The sequence below is a fragment of the Pan troglodytes genome, chromosome 17, assembly GCF_028858775.2.
Source record: "Pan troglodytes isolate AG18354 chromosome 17, NHGRI_mPanTro3-v2.0_pri, whole genome shotgun sequence".
NCBI lineage: Eukaryota > Metazoa > Chordata > Mammalia > Primates > Hominidae > Pan > Pan troglodytes.
In genome coordinates, this window is record NC_072415.2 from 82,653,961 (window position 1) to 82,672,894 (window position 18,934).

Here is an 18,934-nt window from a genome sequence, read left to right on the forward strand (position 1 = left end):
TTTGGGCACCAGCAGGAACAAACTCCATGCAGGCCCCACGGCAGTGTTCAGGTAGGGCTGTTCAACTCTGAAGCCCCAGAGGGCGTGCCACAATGCTCTTTCAGCTCTGCCATCCATGGACAGCTTAAATGTTAACAGTTCAGTAAGCCCTTTGCCTTCTTGCACAGGGTGGCTGCCTTCCACTACTGAGGGCAAAGGGCCAGTGTGACAGCCTTTTTTTTGAGTATCTGCACTTGTGGCTCCCGAGCTCTTGTCTGTCATCCAGGAAAAATGAGGTAGCAGGAACGAATTGAAGGATGGTGAATGTAGAGAATTTTATTGAACGATGAAAAAGTGGCTCTCAGCAGGAAGGGGAGCTGGAAAGGAAATGGGATGGGCAGGTAATCTTCCCCTCAAGTCTGGCCATCTCTGGCAGGACTCTTCTTTGAAATCAAGCCATCAAGTCTTCCCTCTGAAGTCAAGTTCCTTCTTTCAGATGTCCAGCTGCTTCTCCCTTTCTCTCTGACTGAGTCTGGGGTCTTTATAGGCACAGGATTGGGGGCAGAGTGGGCTGTTGGTAGTATAGGAAAAGGCAACATTGGAGCAGAAAAACAGGGATGGAAGTTCTCACTTTGGGCCATGGGTTTCAGGATTTTCTGCTTGAAGGCAGGGTTTTGCCAGGGACCCACCCTCGTCTGCCTAGAATTTCTTGCCTCCTGCCTCTATCATTGTATCAACATGAACTTGTTCAAGTGTTCAGATCTTCCAACAACTTTTGATATTTTGCCTTTCCAAAATTGGATTATTATTTTCTCTAGGAAATCTGTCTTAGAAACCACCCAGATGGCCCCAGTCATAAACGTGTTTTTTCACATTATAAAACGAAAAGTGCTATAAATAATCAAATCTATTTGATACTTTATGACTGATAAGTGCATAGGAAGTGCTAGAAAATTAGAAGAGATCCTGAGCTTTCCCTAGGTGAAGTTGGTATGGGTAAAATATTGTTAATATAAATATCTCAGAAACTGTGTGCTGGATTGGAATTACATGGAAACTTGCCAGTGCCCTTTCCTTTCATATGTTTCTATTTGTTAGAGTCTGGTGTTGCTTTGCCTGGGTTATACAACAGCACTGTAGCATTATGATTCATAATTCTAGGTATTTAAGTATTGACTTGGTCACAATTTTACCTCTTTAATTTGAATCTAATATCTTCTAGATCAGTGGTTTTGGACTAAGAATTTACATGACTTACTTATGACATTTTACTAATACTCAGGTGTTGAGGATCTAGTCTAGACTTCCATAATATTTTACGTGATATTTTTGATAGAACTATAAGCTTGATATATTTGTGTTATATTATGTATCAAGATTAGTATATGTAATATCTGAGCTGTTTCTTTGTAAAGATTACATAGAATATCTCCTCTTTTTGACAATAATTAATTGTTATGTTTATAAATATTCTGTCTAAAACCTTTTTGGATTGACTTTATTACCTTGTGTTGTAAGCAACAAAAACAACACATTTCTTTGCCTATTCAATTATTTTTTAAAACAAATCTCATCAGGCCTTGCACTTTTTAGCCTTCTAAGTAAGAAATTAACCACAGCCATTTTAAGTCTTTGGTCATTTCCAGATATTGTTTGTTTTACCCTGAAGCTTTCGTAAAAGCTCTGGTAATCTACTACAGCTCAGAATTTTCCATCCTCAACAAAGGAGACTGTATCAGAGCCCTGCAAAATAGGACTATGTCATGTATGTTTGGTTATAGGTTTCCAATGGTATCATTGCTTAAATGAGAACCTACCAGTGGAGTGAGCCAAGGTTTCCAAATCTGATGGAAAAAAACAGTTTTTCAGTTGAGAAAGCAGCTGAGAAACCGATGGATTCATATTCATGAGACTGTCAACCCAAGATCAAGTGGAACACACATTAATTACATTGGACTGAAGATACTGAAAAGGGATGGCTGTGGGTTTTGTTTGTGGTATTATTGGCATTTTAATTTTCTATTTTTATAGATATATAGGAAGACTTTTCTCCTTATGTGTAACTCAGAATAATGCAGTAGATTTTGCTTTTGTAAACTGAAATGAAACATTTTTAAATGAAATATTTTTCTCTTTGCCCAACACTCTCACAATTGTGAACCTCTTGAATGTTCTTATTTTTGTAGCAATATAGTTCTGTGCATACATTCACATTATATAATATAGTTATTTGCATGTCCTTGTCAAAAGAACACAATTAGAAACATTGCTTATGCAACCAAGATCTTGCTTGGAATGTCATATTTGAGAATGATGCTCATTTAATCAGATGCAACTAGATACTTTAAGCTAAGGTTGACTTTCTGGGGCCAATGCTTACAATGCCCTCTTGGAAACCTGGCCTGGCACTCAGTTTACAAGATTCTCAGTCTTATGAGTGAGTAAGAAAAGTGACTTACTGTCAAGTCCAGAAATCAGGATATTTTGAAAACTAGAAAGGAGAGAGATTTGCTCAAATTTCTAGTGCAGAAGTGTTGCCTTAGATTCCCAGGCTTCCCGAATATCTGATCTGAGATCCCTTATAAAAATTTCCAGCACAGCAAACATAAGAATGCCTGTGTGGTAAATTACCATTCTTGCTGTACCTGTGTACATAATCAGGGCAAATCTAAAGAGACCAGCCTTATTTTGTGATTAAGAATGCACTGTCTTTGAGGTTACTTTTGATCAAAATGCTGTAGTGAAAAATGACAGGTCTCAATGGAAAACCGTGTATCACATGCAGTACACCCCTCCGTGTTATCAGATTTTATCCCTGCTTATCGTCTTTGAGCTATGTTCTACTTCTCTATAAATTAAACATAACTACGGATATGTACACTCTATTTTGCCTGGTGTATTAGTCTGTTCCTGCATTGCTATAAAGAACTACCTGGGACTGGGTAATTTATAAAGAAAAGAGGTTGAATTGACTCATAGTTCCACAGACTGTACAGGCATGGCTGGGGAAGCCTCAGGAAACTTACAGTCATGATCAGAGGCACATCTTACATGACAGGAGCAGGAGGAAGAGAGCGAAGGGGGAGGTGCTACACACTTTTAAACAACCACATCTAGTGAGAACTCACTCACTATCATGAGAACATCATGGGGGAAATTCACTCCCATCATCCAACCACCTCCCACCAGTCCCCTCCTTCAACACTGGAGATTACAATTTGACATGAGACTTGGATGGGGACACAAATCCAAACCATATGACCTGGTAAACACTTAATTGATTTCTACCCTCCCTGTGGAAAAAGGAGGGTTGGTACTTAACTGCAAATTGGGCTGGAACATGTTACCTTTCCCAAACTGACAATCCTTATAAAATTCTTCCTTTTTCTGTATTTTCTTTAATATCAGGTCACTATCCTCCAAATGACCTTCTCCAGTTTTTCTCATTTGTACTTGATTTGAAGTCACTGAAGACTAAAACCGAGCTGTCCAGATCCCTTACTGGGTCTCTTTGTGGCCTGGAAGCTGTCTCTGGATCTGAAGAAGCCCTAAGAGCTGAAGCTTGATGACTTTGTATTAACCTCAGAAACCTCATCACTCTGCAGACCACCACTGGCCTGAGTTCGCCCTGGACAAGCTGCTTGTCTATAAACTACTAATGTAGTTTGAAGAAATGCTCAGGACACGCATGCCCTCATATGAGAGGGGACTTGGATTGTGAACAACATTACCAAGGGCATCAGCATCCCAGCCTGAGAGCTTCAAGAAACTCAAGAAGTGCTGCGGCATGACAAGGGATTTGCTTACACCAATCTTCTAGAATTCACCGGACTGATCGCTCTCGGAGTTCAACTCCTGGATCTTTAGTATAGCCCTTAAAAATACTTCTGCTTTTTATTTCAGGAATCCCTCCTTTATGTAAATAACTTGCTCTCTGGGAGCTAAAGTCACCTGGGACCTTCACGAGAGGTTTCTGCAAACCAGTTGAATTTTTTAGAAACATCCTCAACAAGAGCCTTTCAGTGATTATTTCTTAAACTCTCTTCATCTCATTCAGAAAGTCTATGACATGCTCAGTAATGCTCACTGACTCACAGTGGACACATAGGAGGACTGACAACGCTGAATTTGTCTGAGTTCAGCACTTTCAGAGATCAATGAGGGTTAAGAAATCCAACCCCCTCTTTTTTTTTTTTTTAATTTAGGAAAATGGCTAACCACAAAGGACCATCCTGCCCTTGCATACTCCAGACCCGTCTCCACCCTCCCTCTTAACACCTTTCCTTTGTAAAACCTCATGTTTTTTTCCCTCTTTGAGATGTTTCACTTGCTATTGCAATTACCCTAACTAAAACTATCTTCCTGTAATGCCAGCACTTTGGGAAGCCGAGGTGGGCGGATCACTTGAGGTAGGGAGTTCAAGACCAGCTTTGCCAACATGGTAAAACCCCATCTCTGCTAAAAATACAAAAATTATCTAGGGGTGGTGGCACATGCCCATAATCCCAGCTACTCAGGAGGCTGAGGCACAATAATTACTTGAACCCAGGAGGCAGAGTTTGCAGTGAGTCAAGATTGTGCCACTGCACTCCATCCTGGGCGACAGAGTGAGACTGTCTCAAAAAGAAAACCAAAAACCTATCATCTTAATTATCTTTTTCATTCCTGACTTTGGTACATCACATAATAGTTAAAAATGCTTAAATTTTCTGAGATAGCTTATGTTTTCCTTACATAATTATGTGTGTGTGTATTGAATAATTGGTCTGACAATTAGTGCTCAATGCACCTTGCAATTTCTTTTTACTTTACGTACTATTTAAATATGGGGAGAAGAAGACTTTAATAAAAAGTTTTAAAAAATTGTCAAATACTAAAAGAGGCTGGTATTAAATCCTGTTATACCAATGTATGGGGCAAATGGTAATTGGAAGCAGCTTTAGAAAAAGTAAAAAATTTAGGAAAAGTAAAGAAAAAAACAAAATTGTTTTCCCAACTTTAGAATTATTACAAGTAAGTGAAGGTGCTTTAGGCAGCCTCTTTCCATAAAGTCTTATCATCAGATAGGTTTTTACCACCCTTTGTTAAGGATATGGTGATTTGGGAAGCATATTTTCTAACTCATATAGAGAGCTTACCTCAAAATCTTCTGGAAAATAACAGCCAGGAGTCTGAATGTCAGAGGGGTGAGAGGCATATTGAGAATCTGAAAAACAACCGCCGGCTGAGCCATAACTACTTTGTGTATTTCATGCTAAGTTTCATGTCTTTGTCCAGTTAACTCTGAGAGTAACTCGGGCTGTGGACGCTCAGGAGGACAAACAATCAAGCCTTTCTGCCCCTCCTCCCCCCCATCTCTCTAAATTGGGACCCTCCTTGTTCCTTCTTAATGTTTACCACTCTTGTAGTTTTATGTTGTTAGTGTGATTTTTAAAATTTTATCTCTATCCCTAGATTTTAAGTTCTAGGAGTGGGTCAACCATGATGTTTTTTTCTGTTCATTCTTGTATCAGTTGCACCAACACAATGCATGATACACCATAGCAACTATTTGTTACATGAATGAATGAATGTATAAGTAAATGAGTCTGAGAGTAATACTATATATATAAATATACAGTATTACTCTATTATTATTATAGGATTATATGATTATAGTATTATTATATATAGTATTACTATATATATATATATATATATACACACTCTTGTCTGTTAGACCAAATGCTGAAGAGTATATATATATATGACTATATATATATATGACTCTCTCTCTCTCTATATATATATATATATATAACACACACACATATACTCTTGTCTGTTAGACCAAATGCTGAAGATGTTCTTATACTATTTTGGATGTGTTGTGATTGAGGCTACTCCTTGGCAAAGTTGTGTGGAAAGCACAATTTGTTTTCATATTTTCAGTGTCCATTTCCAGTCATTTATCACAGCTTCCCAGCTGCCCGTCACTCCCCAGCCTTTTGGTCCAGTGAGAGCAACGTCTCCATAACAGAAAATATCCCTGAGGAAAGAATCTGGGATTCATTCATGGCAGCATGAAATGACTGAAGGGTTATCTCCCATTCAGCAAACATTTTTCATTTTTATTTTTTTGTCAGAAATTGGTACAAGGCACTGGGTTTACAAAGAAGAATAAGAAATGATCTCTGTCTTAAAGAAGAAGTTGTAATTTATTACTTTCCCTGGGAGTATTTTTTTTAATCAGTAGGGACAATGTCGTAAAAAATCCAACTCTTTACAATATTGGTATTAGCAGAATTTCAAATAAGAGACAGGTTAGTTTGGAGTTCTTTTGGTGACATCAATGAAAAGTATTCCCTTAGCCATACACTCACCTGAAAAATCGTCACCAATCCTTGATGTGTAAAAAAGAAGTCCACTTTGGGAAGTTGAGGCGGGTAGATCACCTGAGGTCAGGAGTTCGAGACCAGCCTGGCCAACATGGTAAAACCCCGTCTCTACTAAAAATGCAAAAATTAGCTGGGCGTGGTGGCGGGCGCCTGTAATCCCAGCTACTCGGGAGGCTGAGGTAGGAGAGTTGCTTGAACCCAGGAGACAGAGGTAGCAGTGAGCCAAGATTGCACCACTGCGCTCCAACCTTGGCGACAGAGTGAGACTCTGCCTCAAAAAAAAGAAAAACAACAACAAAAAAGAAGTCTAGTTCATGACCCAGAAGGAGCCAAAAGGAAGACAAAACAACAAATGGTGACTCTCTGATTTGATGACCACTAGCTCAGGCAGAAAGTCTTGAAACTGAATTGTGGCTTTCATCCAACCTTCTGCTCAGCCTCTCTTTTCGAGTGATCCAAAATGAACCCAAGGATTTTTCACCTCATTTCAATATTTTGGCTTCTAATGCTGCAGGTTTGTTTGCCCGTGTTTGAACTTTATATAAATGGACACATGCAGTGTGTACTCTTTCATGTTGGCTTTCCCACTCAACGTTATTTTTGTGAGACATCCATATTGTGTCAGGCAGTTGGAGTTGATTTATTTTTACTGTTGTGTGATATTCCACGTGTAAAAACACAGAATATTAAAAAAATGAGTATCTATTGCATATCCATTGAATATTCAAGTGGATAAATATGCACTGCATCACTAATAGACACAAACTAAAATTTATCCAAACGGCAATCAATAGCAGAATGGATAAATAAATATATTCGGGATGCTATTTTGACTGTTTGCTTTTCTTCAGCAAATGTAGCATAGCACACAGTACAGAACATATGTTATTCGAGGAGTTTCTTTAAAAAGGAAATGTGTCAGAAAACATTTTATATCTATGTGAGGGCTTCATAATTGCATTGCTATTTTTGTTAGTAATATAATAATAATAATTTATGTAAGAAGATGTTGCTGCGTGGCAGGCCCTAATAGGACTATGCGTTGCTCAAATACTCTTCGAATGGGGAGCTCTGCTTGCTTTGAATACTGTTTACTGCTTTGAATACTGGCATCTTGATCGCCATAGTTGGTTGTGCTTCACCAAATCCCAGTAATTATTTGTAACAATCATCTGGGCCATGAGGCCGAGGGGCAGATACTTTGAGGACACTGTATTTATAACAAGAGAATAAGAGGGAGTGATCAAAATATGCGCAAGCACGATCCTAAAACCTTTTGAATGGTGATTGCACGTATTAGTAATCATGACATTAGCTCACATAAGATCAGAGCCTTTCTAAAATTTTAAGTAATTTCACTGTCTTTTGTGCTACAAGTGTTAAAAGTTCAAAATTTTAAATAAAAGTTGTTCTATTTCTTATATGTATAGCTTCAGACATTGTTCTATTTCATGCAGTAATTTAAAAAATTATGTTTTTTGTCAATGTGTTTAATAAAATGCCTATGGCCAAATTTTATTAGCAGGAATTTATTTGCATGGCTCTAAAACTGTCCCATTCTTTGCATTTTCTTATGTCTTTGTATTATCTCCTGTGGTAAATCATCAGAAATATGATTATGTAGTCTCTGAATTCTTGATGACAACAGTGATTTCCACCTCAACAGGGCTGCCTTGGTGGGCATGCAATCAGTCTCATCACATTGGTCTTGCCTGTAGAAGACTCCACACTTGGTTTAATGTTCTGCGTCACCATCTAGAGTCTTACAATTTTTTAAGAGATCCCCTGTGTGTTCATTTTGCATTGGAACTTGCAAATTATGGAGCCAGTTCTGACATTAAATAGAAACTGAAAAACTATTTGCAACAGTCAGGTTTTCCAGGAGGCAGGCTCTGCACTGGAGTTTAGTACATGGGATGTTTATTAAGGAGGGCTCTTGGGATCCATATGTGTGGGAAGGATGGGAAGGACAAAAAAATTGACAGAGGGAGAAACTGAGCTGTCATTCAGGACCAATCACAGCCCCAGCTGACCCCTCAGGGAGCTCAAGGGCTAGACTGGCCTGTCTGAATTGTCCAGCATTGGACAGAGATGGCCCGGCCTTTATACTCCTTCCCACCTCACAGTAATCAGGTAATGGATTTGGGCTGCTCCCGCAAGAGAAAGGGGTGAGGCAGTCTCTGAAAGGGCTGAGAGCCAAAGGGACATGTCAACAGCACTTGAGTCATCTCAGACAACAGTCCTTCATTGAAGGGGGAACTGTTTCACACATTTCGTCGTCCCCTACAGTCTTCTACATTTATGGACAAATGTTTGATTTCTGAAGGCACTTATGCATCATCTTCAAATATCCTCTTGGCATTAGGAATCAGCCAGTTTGTCACTATTCAATCATTTCCTAGCTGCTGGCTTATAAGCCGTTTCTGTTTTTCTTAAGTTGTGACAAGTTTTTATGGATCCATCTCCATATTCTCATTATTTCCCCTTTGGCCTGTGCATAGATTTATTTGTTGGATGGATATCTGTACTTAGAAATTCAGCCCATGGAAATGAAAAGGGGCAAAGCTGATTGAAGTGGAATGGAATCTATGACCTTGACCCTATTAAATATGCCTTGTAGACCAAACAAAATGACCCCATTTACCTTACTAAACTAAGCTGTTCCAGTCCCAGACAAAGAAGCGAGGACTTCCCAACCATCTGCTATATTTACAGGTAGAAATTTAAAGAGTCCACTGGTCTTCTTTTAAGAATAATGAAATCCATTTTTGTTGTTGATTAATAAAAAAAAGTGCTTAAGTGTTTCAACTATACTAACAACGTAGCAGAATTTGAAGTGCAAGATAATTGTTCTGCTTGGTTTGCTTTATAAAACCAGAGAGAATATTGGAGAAGCACACAAACACAATCAAAAATTTAAAAGCATGTCCTAGAAACTAAAACTCCCAAACTTATATATAGTATTAGTATCCTTTATAAGAGTAAAGGAATTAAGATAAAGAAAACAAAGAAGATGAAAAAAAGGCAGTTCATTAATTAAAAAAAATAAAAATAAAAAGCAATGGCCTAGTGACTTCTAGGTAGAAGAAGAAGACAGATTACAATTGTTTTATGAAAACATTTCAGAGATGCTGGGTAGGGCAAAAAGAATAAATCTAACTTTAATTTTGAATTCATGATTTATATTGACTGAATTTATTGCTAATTCTTTTAAATTGAAGGCCTCTCAAAACATCTTATTATTTGCAAATATAATGTTTGGACTCTCGGAAAGCCTAGATGGCAATATTTCTCTAGTAACTTGACTTCTTTTTCCTTAGGATTACATAAATGCTGGATGGTAACTTTATTTAAAGAACAGAAAAGACAATGTAAAAAATATTGTATAGATGTTTTCATTATTCTTAATATTTCAAATAAACAATTCCAAGGATCTCTAAATATTTCTGATACCACAATTTTTATATTTATATTTTTTATATTCCAGAGATACTGGAAATCCATTTGAAGCAGCCAACTTGTCTCTTAACCAAAAGATACCAAAGTGGAAGTTATAAAATTAGCAGCTAAATTGTTATTGCTTAAAAAGGGAAAACAAAATCTTACATTATATAATTTTAGATATAGTAGAAGTATCTGACTACACTAGCTGAAAATGTATGAATTCTATTACCATGGCTTCATACGCTTAAGATTTTGTACCTATGAAACTGTCAATCCCCTGGAAGACTATATACCAGCATGGTATCACTTTTTATACCACAAAATGAATTATCATTCGATGTCTAGATAGCAGCACTGGGGGTATAAAGGTGGACAGGAAGCTCAAGTGGGTCATAGAAAGGATTCATGCATGAAAACCCAAGTGAAATATTGTGATTAGTCCTGTCCTTACTTTTAGCATTATAATTGTCTTTTGATATGTCACTTGTCTATCTCTTTCATTACACAGCAGACTTCCTAAAGTTAGGGATTTGTTTAATCTCTCTAGCACGCTGATGAAGTAAACTGTCAATGAATAATTATGGAAAGAAGAGATGATTACATTGGTGATATCTACTGCTCCATCTCACACACACACACACACACACACACACACCCTGCACAACACTCGCAACCACCCCCCACACACACACATGCAGAGAGAGAGAGAGAGAGAGAGAGAGAGAGAGAGGCTTTCTGTATTTAGACAAGAAAATTGAGATCCAAGCTGTTTAACTGACTTATACAAGGACACTTAGCCTGTTGACAGATATGATTATAACATGAAACCTCTTGATTTGTAGTCCAATGTCCTTTCATAGGTACTAACTCTTTCTTCCTCTGCAATCATTTTAATATCTGTTGAATTCTTTGCTGGTTTCCTTCCCGTGGAACTGAAGGACACCAACATTCTTGCACTACAATTTTTTCCCCTACTTTACTCAAACACATAATAATGGATCCATTCTTATTCTGAAATTAATACAAGCCATATATGCCTGCTGTGTGAAAATAGGCCTTATTGAATTCTCAAGCACTGAAGTGTAAGAGCCGTTATTAAATTGTTTCTGCCTTAAAACTAAAATCTTTACGGTAACGAAGAAAAATTGTTACCTGTCTAATAGTAGGATGCTTGTCTCTCTCTCTCTAAGAAAATGGGTGGAATACACTTTGCTGTGGAGGACCTCAGCGACACAAACATACTAACAAGGAGATTAGATGCTTCGCAAACTTTTTTAGTAAAGAGACTGCTCCATTCTTTTTTTAATGGGCATTTTTGTTGCCTAGCAACGGGAACGTTCTAAAGCAATCTATACTGGCCTTCTTATGGGAATATATCAACTCGGGTGCTATTTATGGCAGTTAAGCTCTGGAAAGAAGACAAGAGGGAAAGCTTGTTTCATTTTGTTTTGATCCCTACTGTTGGTTCAAATTATATGGTCCCAATTTGACTTTCTTGGGGTTGCAAATTATAACATTGAAGCCTGATTCTATAGGTGCTCTATAGTTATTTAAATGGAAAAGGCTAGTGTGTATTAAAAAAAAACTTTCCCTATTTTGCTTAATCTCAACTTATAAAATTATTCATTTTAAAATCTGTTCCAAATCCACAAAGCACTTTCTGGAATTGGGTGCTTGGAAAACATGGGGTGACTCTTTATCTCCCACACATCAGTATTTCTAAAGGAATCAGGGAATGGAAAATAACAGTGTCACATCTCAACTGACTTGGGCAAATCTGGGGATAGAAGTCACGGAATTAGAATCTCAGGACCTTTGTTTGCCAAAACCCAACCCTCATAAAGCTTGACACTCCTGCCTTACACCAAATTTTCTCAAAACACCTCACTAGCAGTAGAGCTGCAAAAATTCATCTGAAATACACTCAGGAAATACAGTTCAAACACTCAGGAAATACAGTTCAAATTTAGGCACTACACAGTGTAGCAGGGATGAAGTCTGAATCAGTAGCTTACAAATATTGACATATGTAATTTACAAGAAATTTAATATCATCTGATCGACGATTTTGATGTACTAAAATATGCCTTTTTGAATTAAAATTAGACTTATCTCCTCTTTAGGCTATTTGCTTTTTTCTTATCCTCTTACCTCAATCCATTTCTAAGTTAGAAACTATTTTTTAGTTAATATTATAAATGAAAACAATCAAGAGTTATATTAGTATTTTTCATAGTTGAAAAATAGTAATGATCAAAAACAATCATAATTTACTTACTCTTTGTTAAGCATTTTCAATATTTATATACGTAAGGTGTGTGTAATTAATCAATAAGAGAAGCCCTGAAGGGTAACTGGTTTAACATCATTCATACAAATTATAAAGGAGAGATTCAAAATTTTAAATGAGGTCTCTGTTTTTTGATAAGGTAATGTTTTACCTTGTTTGTTTGTTTTCAATATATAAGACTGCCCCAGGAAAAATTTAGTGATTTAAAAGTATTTTTTAATTGAAGTCAAAAATAAATCAAGCAAGCTTTCATTCCAAACATAGAACAAGTTAAATACCTCAGACTCCACTGATGGGTGTATGTATATGCTTTATAAATAACTTAATCATCTGTGATTATGTTTTCATTTTCTGCCTTCATGCTGTGAACTTTGTCTCCCAGCTCTCCTCCATTTAATCACTCTTTTACAATGTGGCCATGACTGTCTTCTTAGGACTCTATCTGATAATGTCACACACCTGCTTTAGATTTTTTACAGTATCAGATTACCAGGTGAAGTCCAAACTCCTTAACATGATAGAAATAAACTTAGCTCAGATGTCTCTTTCAAATGTTACCCTCTAGGCACTATTATTTATAGACTGGTATTCAGATTCAGTCACACTTGTGACCAGTAGGTTACTTCAAACTCTCTTTGCCCATGCAGATCAAGAGCACTGACTGGTATCCAGAGAACCCCAAAGAGCTGGTTCTGCTGTTTTGTAGCTGGATCTACAGGATAGGAAGCTCCTTGCAGGCAGGTCCCACATCCCTGGTAATTAGTACAGTGCTTGACATAAATTTTGAATAAATTAATGAATAAATGAACAAACGAATGCAATGTGATTTTAAACAATTCACTTAGTGTAACTATAGCTCAATTTCCTTGTTTGTTAAATGAAAAAGTCACTTCGATTTTTTCATTACCTAATTTTGAGTAATAGTATAAAAAGTCGGGTATGTACTAAGTATTCAAAAAAATCAACGGCCATTGTTACTTATTTCATTATCACCTTTTCTCTCCTTAGAATTTTTCTCTCCATCTACTGAAATCAACCTATTTTACAAAGAGTTGCTCAAATTTTGCAAAGCAGACTTACTTCATTCAGCATCTGTGTTGTTAAAACATTGTGGGCATACCTTTAATGTAGTTTTTAACACATTGTGTTGCATGTCTACGTTTATAGGATGTCTCCTCCACTGTGCTATGACTATTCCTAGGACCAGAGCCCTGTGTTACTCACCACTTTCCCAACACACGGCTACATTTGTTACTTTTAAGAAATGCTCCATTTTAGTTGAATACAAAAACACAGTAGTAACAGGATAGTAGCTAGCTTAAAACATCACCAGCTTATTACTGTATCTATAATAGCTGGAGCAGCAGGAGAACTCATAGAGCAAAGAAGGGCATGCATAGGTAGAAAGGTATTCTCCTGAATACACAACTGAAATAATTTCTAAACATTCTGCTATAATAAACTAATGAAAAGTAATCAGAACAGTTATTGTGTAAAGATAACAATCTTAAATATGCCTTATCCTCTGTTTTGTTGATTCAGCTTTCACAGAACACTTCCAAATAATCTAAACTTGTGTACTTAAACATTTTAATTAAGCGGATTTAAACTGCAAATTGAATTTTATAAACATGCATCTGACCTCTTCTTTACTTCGAAATTCATTTCTCGTAAAATCACAGATTAATAAATATTATAAAAGCAATCAAATCAGTCAACAATTCTACTGTTTATGAATCTTGATGAGAGTAAAATAAATAATCCAGATTGCTCAAAAATACAAATAAAACTCTTAAAGAGCAATCACACAGGGGACAAACTAAATTACTCATGAATCCTGTTTTAGAGAAATTCTCTTTTATTGCAATATACAAACTTCTCTTTAAGTTATGTTAAATAAAAAATTAAAAATTCATTTTTAAAACAATAACCAATAATTTAATAGTCTGAAAGAAGGAAATGTTTCTATGGTATGCACAATAAAGGTTTAGACATAAACAAAATGTATCCCTTTGTGATTTTAGAACTGATTTTACAGATGCCTTAAGTTCATCATTCCAGAATATACAAGGGTTTTTAAGAAGTTCTGTAAACAGTAAGTTTGTAGAAAGATATTACTGTAGGAGCCTATGAATCTGCCCAAATATGTTAAAGGAGATTTACTATTTCTTCTTTCTTTTTCAATCTATTTACTAACCTTTCTATTATGGCCAATGATATAATTTAATTCAATTAAATATTGTTTATTCCTTATAAAATAATCTATGTGATACATATGATACTGAGTTGGCCTAGATAAATTGGATAAGACCCTTATAATTATTAAAATTATAATATAAATTGTATCTTTCCTGGGAATGTAGGAACACATAAGGCCTGAGGGAATTACAATACAAAGGATGTGATGGACATGCAGATAAGTATTCTATAATATAACATGCCAAGTGTTAGACAAGTGGTATTAATATTAAAAATTAGTTACACTATTCTGCATGGCAGGCTGGTGTCAGGGATTTATAATTGCAGCCACAGTGGCCTCCTGTGGCCAGGAGATATTTCTACAAAGTAATAATCTTTAGTTATGCTCAAATAAAATTTTACAGCTTATTCATACAGATTTTGCAAGTCCCTAAGCGTAAGAAGAGTGACAAGTTGTCCAGATAAACACTCTTCTTTAACACTTCTCTTCTGCAAGCATGTTTGCTTTTGGAGATTTGGAAAATCCAATGCAGTCAAACAGGCAAAATGAACCATGCAGTTTTTGTTTTCTAGATGAACCCATTCTTCTTTGATCAAATTGACCAAAGACATGTTTCCCTCCTTTTCCCCCATTTCTTCCATGGCTTATATTTGTTAGTGTTAGTGCTTTCCTGAGGGCATGGGTTGTCTGAGCAATGCCTTTACTCATATTTTTCTGCACAGAGTTCCCACTTGGAAAATTGTTAAACAATCAATTGAGCTCAATTAATATTAAATTAGTTAAATAAGCTACTTGAGTACCGGACTCAAGTAGCATTAATTTCAGTCTCAAAATAAAATCAGTTTCAACCTCCCTAATGCAGTTTATTCACTGTTAGTATTTGAAAAGCAAGGTCTCTAACTTTGGTCAACAAATATTTTTTTCGACAATGTACTGAGCATCTGAAATGTTCTAATTGTTCAAAGTGATGAATGCAAAATGGAACAAAACACACAAAAATTTGTTTTTATTTTCTTATATTCTACAGGATGGAGGCTAGAGTTAACAAGCACAAGAATGAATGTTAGGGGGTGTTAAGTGCTATGAAGAATGCCTTTCAAAGTAAAGTTGTAAATCTACGACTTCAGCACATTATGGCTTTCTTTTCCATATTTGTATTTTATCTCATTTCCTTAGGTCAACTGACTTATAACAATGTTTTATAAAAGACTGTGGAGCAGACATTTTTAGAAAAAATATTAACCTTTTAAGAAAAACATCATTTTTTAGGAAAATAAATATTATTTTAAAATCAAGTAAAATATTTAGAGAGTTTGAAAACAACAAAATTATTCAAAATTCAAGAGAGACTCAGATATTTATCTTTAAAAGTCCAACTAGGTTTGATGGAAATACCTTATTGAAAAAATGAATTCACTAGGTTATCATTTAAAAGAAACAAATTATCAAACCATACTTAATTCCATCATATTGGTAAATAAAGTGTCAGGGATCATATGTAATTATCTTCATGCACATCAATGGGGAAGCAAAAATAAAAGACAGTATAAATGTTTCTATAAAGGAATGCAACATCTGCCTACCTGAAAATTCTTTTAAGGTAGAAATATAGAGGGAGATACATCAATTTACCCTGAATCAAATATGTTATTTATTTTTAAAGTTTGATGTTCACAGTGAAAAAGTAAAATCACCCTTTTCTTCATTTTAGAAATTTCCAAATAAATGATCTATGTCAAAAATACCCAGTGATATTTATAGTGTTAATCTTTGGACATTTACATTATCCAAATTCAAATTTAATTTTCTTTATAAAATGGAACATTATCTAAATAACACTTCACTGAAAATATTCAAATACTAGTTACGTAGGTCTTGAAAATCACCTCACATTTTTGTTTAATTTTATTTTTACATAAGCAAGCATCTATTTTCTTCACTCAGTACACCTTATACAACAAGCACAACTGATTATTTAGCAAGTCACAACACGGTAAGTTAACGTAACATAGCCAATAAAATGATAAATGAAATTAATGATTAAGTGCCAAACAGATGATTCTGTTCTTTATGGCAGAGTGGTTTGGGCACCTTTCCCTGCATGAAAAGCATCCAGGGTGAGGGATGGTTGTATCTTTATCAAATTTGGGTCATTTCACCAGCTGGGCACAAATATTTTCTAAACATCCACGATATGTGGATATGCACATGGCAATGACCCTCCCCTAGAAGTCTCCCGTTCCCCGTGGTACATGTAAAATTTTTAGGTGGCTTATCTTCTCATTCCCTTCAAAAGCAATAGATAACACCCAACTCTGGCTTTATATTTAGATTGAGAAACTATATACAATAAAACATTTAGAAGAAATTCCATGGCACAGTCCTACCATGAGTCTGGGTTTCTCACATGTAGAATGAAAATTGTTTCCACTTGGCATGGTTGTTGTAAGGAGTAAAGATACATTTGTAACACCCTGGTATGAAAAATTCATGACTTGAAATTTTATAGCTCTTGTCATTCTTACTATTGACAACAAAATTGGCCTTGGATTTTCACATTTAAACTTCAGTTTCATGAGCTTCAGTCATGCAGAAGCTCAATACACATGAAAAAAAATCTTAAATGTTTATCCCATTTAGGCAAGTAATCATGATCATAATCAGTGTTTATTAAAAACAAAACTGCAAAAAAAAAAAAAAAAACCCAGTTGCAGTGAGAAAACAGCTGAAGCAGCAATGAGGTAGGGAATGGAAAGCAAGGGGAATTTTATTTTCCTCTTATATGAATTTTGAAACTTAGCAACTCTGAGAAACAATTGTACTGTATTTTCCACATATGTTTCTATTTTATTAAAGACAAAAATCATTTTTGATGAGTTTAAATACTTGCAGACAGCTCAAAGTTGGGCGATTGTGCCACAGAACAAGCAAAAAAAAATGGCCCTCCTACGTATCTACATGGTATGAACTGGTTACCAGCTACCAGTCCCTGAAGAATGAATTGCAAAGAATCAGATTGTTAAGCAGTCAACTTGGTGACAGCAAATGCAAGCCTCTAAGACTCTGATTACATTTTCTGAGCAGAGCCACAGCCCTGACACCCCAGCAGCTGGTGGTTTTTCTGGGCACAGGGGCTGGCGTGAATAGAAAGCGACAGCAGCGTGCTCCATGTCACATGTGAATGAACAGCTACCGTGACAGGAAGACTTTTCCTGTCACCACAATCACTGTGGCTCTGTGAGCCCCCAAGTTATGTGCTATTTTCCCCTGGAGGGGAATTGGTACCTGGTAAGTAAAGACTTCATTCAGTGAAATCAAAATACATGTATTAAGTGTCTACCATCGACAGGCACCACGATTACCCAGAGATTGACAGGGGAATCCCCATCCCACCTCTCCTGGATCTTTCATTCCCTGAGAGAAATAGGGGAGAAAAGCAGTAAGCAGAAACCAAAGCCATAAATAAGATAATTTCCAAGAGTAGTATGTGGTATGAATAATGGAAACAATCAACGGGGCAACGAGGCAGAGTCACTGGCAGGCGCTGAAGAAGACAGCGGAGCTCTGATGAGGAGCCAGCCGCTGAGACGAGACTTGAAGGATACGACGGAGCAGAATGTGAACACCAAGGAAGTGAGCATCCCAAGACTGTGGTAGGAAAGCTTGGAGGGGTTGTGGAAATCGCAGGTTTAGAGTGAGGGCCCTGCTATTTCTACCTGCATAATGTATCGTACATGTAAGAAAATGAAACGCCCACTGAAATAATTGGTTTGCAAAACAGCCTGTGGCTTCCAGTAAGTTCCAAAGGAATACTTATTATTAAGAAAGCAGAAGTAAATACTTTGCATTACATTTAGTCCTTAATTATTTATCACATCTCCTTGTTGTTCATTCCACAGTCTTTGGGAGCTGACCTTTGCTAGGATAAAATACTCACGTTCTGTCTAGCCTAAAGTTTTAACACGTACCTTGTCCCAATCCATTGCAGTACTCACAGAAAATGAAAATATGTCCCAGCAGATCTGAAGAATGTTGTCCAGTAAATTCAATTCATTTCTCTTTTATATCTAATTTCACTTAGGATCTATCCAATGACAGACTTGTTATCCTCACTGACGGACGCAAAGTCCTGTTGTACACTCTTAGAACATTTATGCTTATGACTAAATTTCAAGCTGCCCGTGATTCATCTGCTATTTCCCACATATCTATTTTAGACTTGCCAAGGGAAAAACAGTTATGAAATATGTTGTTCAAGCAGTGCTTTTTTTCAAATGACATATGCCTTATAGCTCCCCATGCTACAACAGAACATCCTGGGCAGTTTCTCTGTCAAAGTCACATCCACTGCTATCAGTAGAGTTGCCAGTGTAATATTTGGCAATGGGATATTACACTACCCAAAAGCAAGCAGTATTGTGAGCCAGAAACAAAATCCAGTAGTATTTTGAGAATTTGAGAGAGAACGGACGACTTTTCCCAACATGAGACTGTCTGATGGATGCTTCCTGGCTAGATCGAGTCTCCTGTGTGTTGACACCACATTATCAGACCACTTAGAAAAAGGCCAAGCTCTCAGATCAGACTGCAAGAATTTCCAGAGACCTCATCTTATTTTGAACGTTCAGTTTCAGGCACAGCTCC

General features: G+C 36.5%; 1 protein-coding gene across 6 annotated transcripts in view; it reads right to left on the reverse strand.

Annotated features, from left to right (window-relative positions):
* Positions 1–18,449, reverse strand: part of CBLN2 (cerebellin 2 precursor) — a 100,056-nt gene extending 81,607 nt beyond the window's left edge. For 4 of the 6 annotated variants that reach the window (XM_063795857.1, XM_063795860.1, XM_063795858.1 and 1 more), the window contains exon 1: positions 18,259–18,449. The gene's annotated coding sequence lies outside the window, so the exon portion shown is untranslated. The remainder of the gene's footprint in view (positions 1–18,258) is intronic. The other 2 variants (XM_063795859.1, XM_063795862.1) reach the window with 1 other exon arrangement.
* Positions 18,450–18,934: the final 485 nt, after the last annotated feature.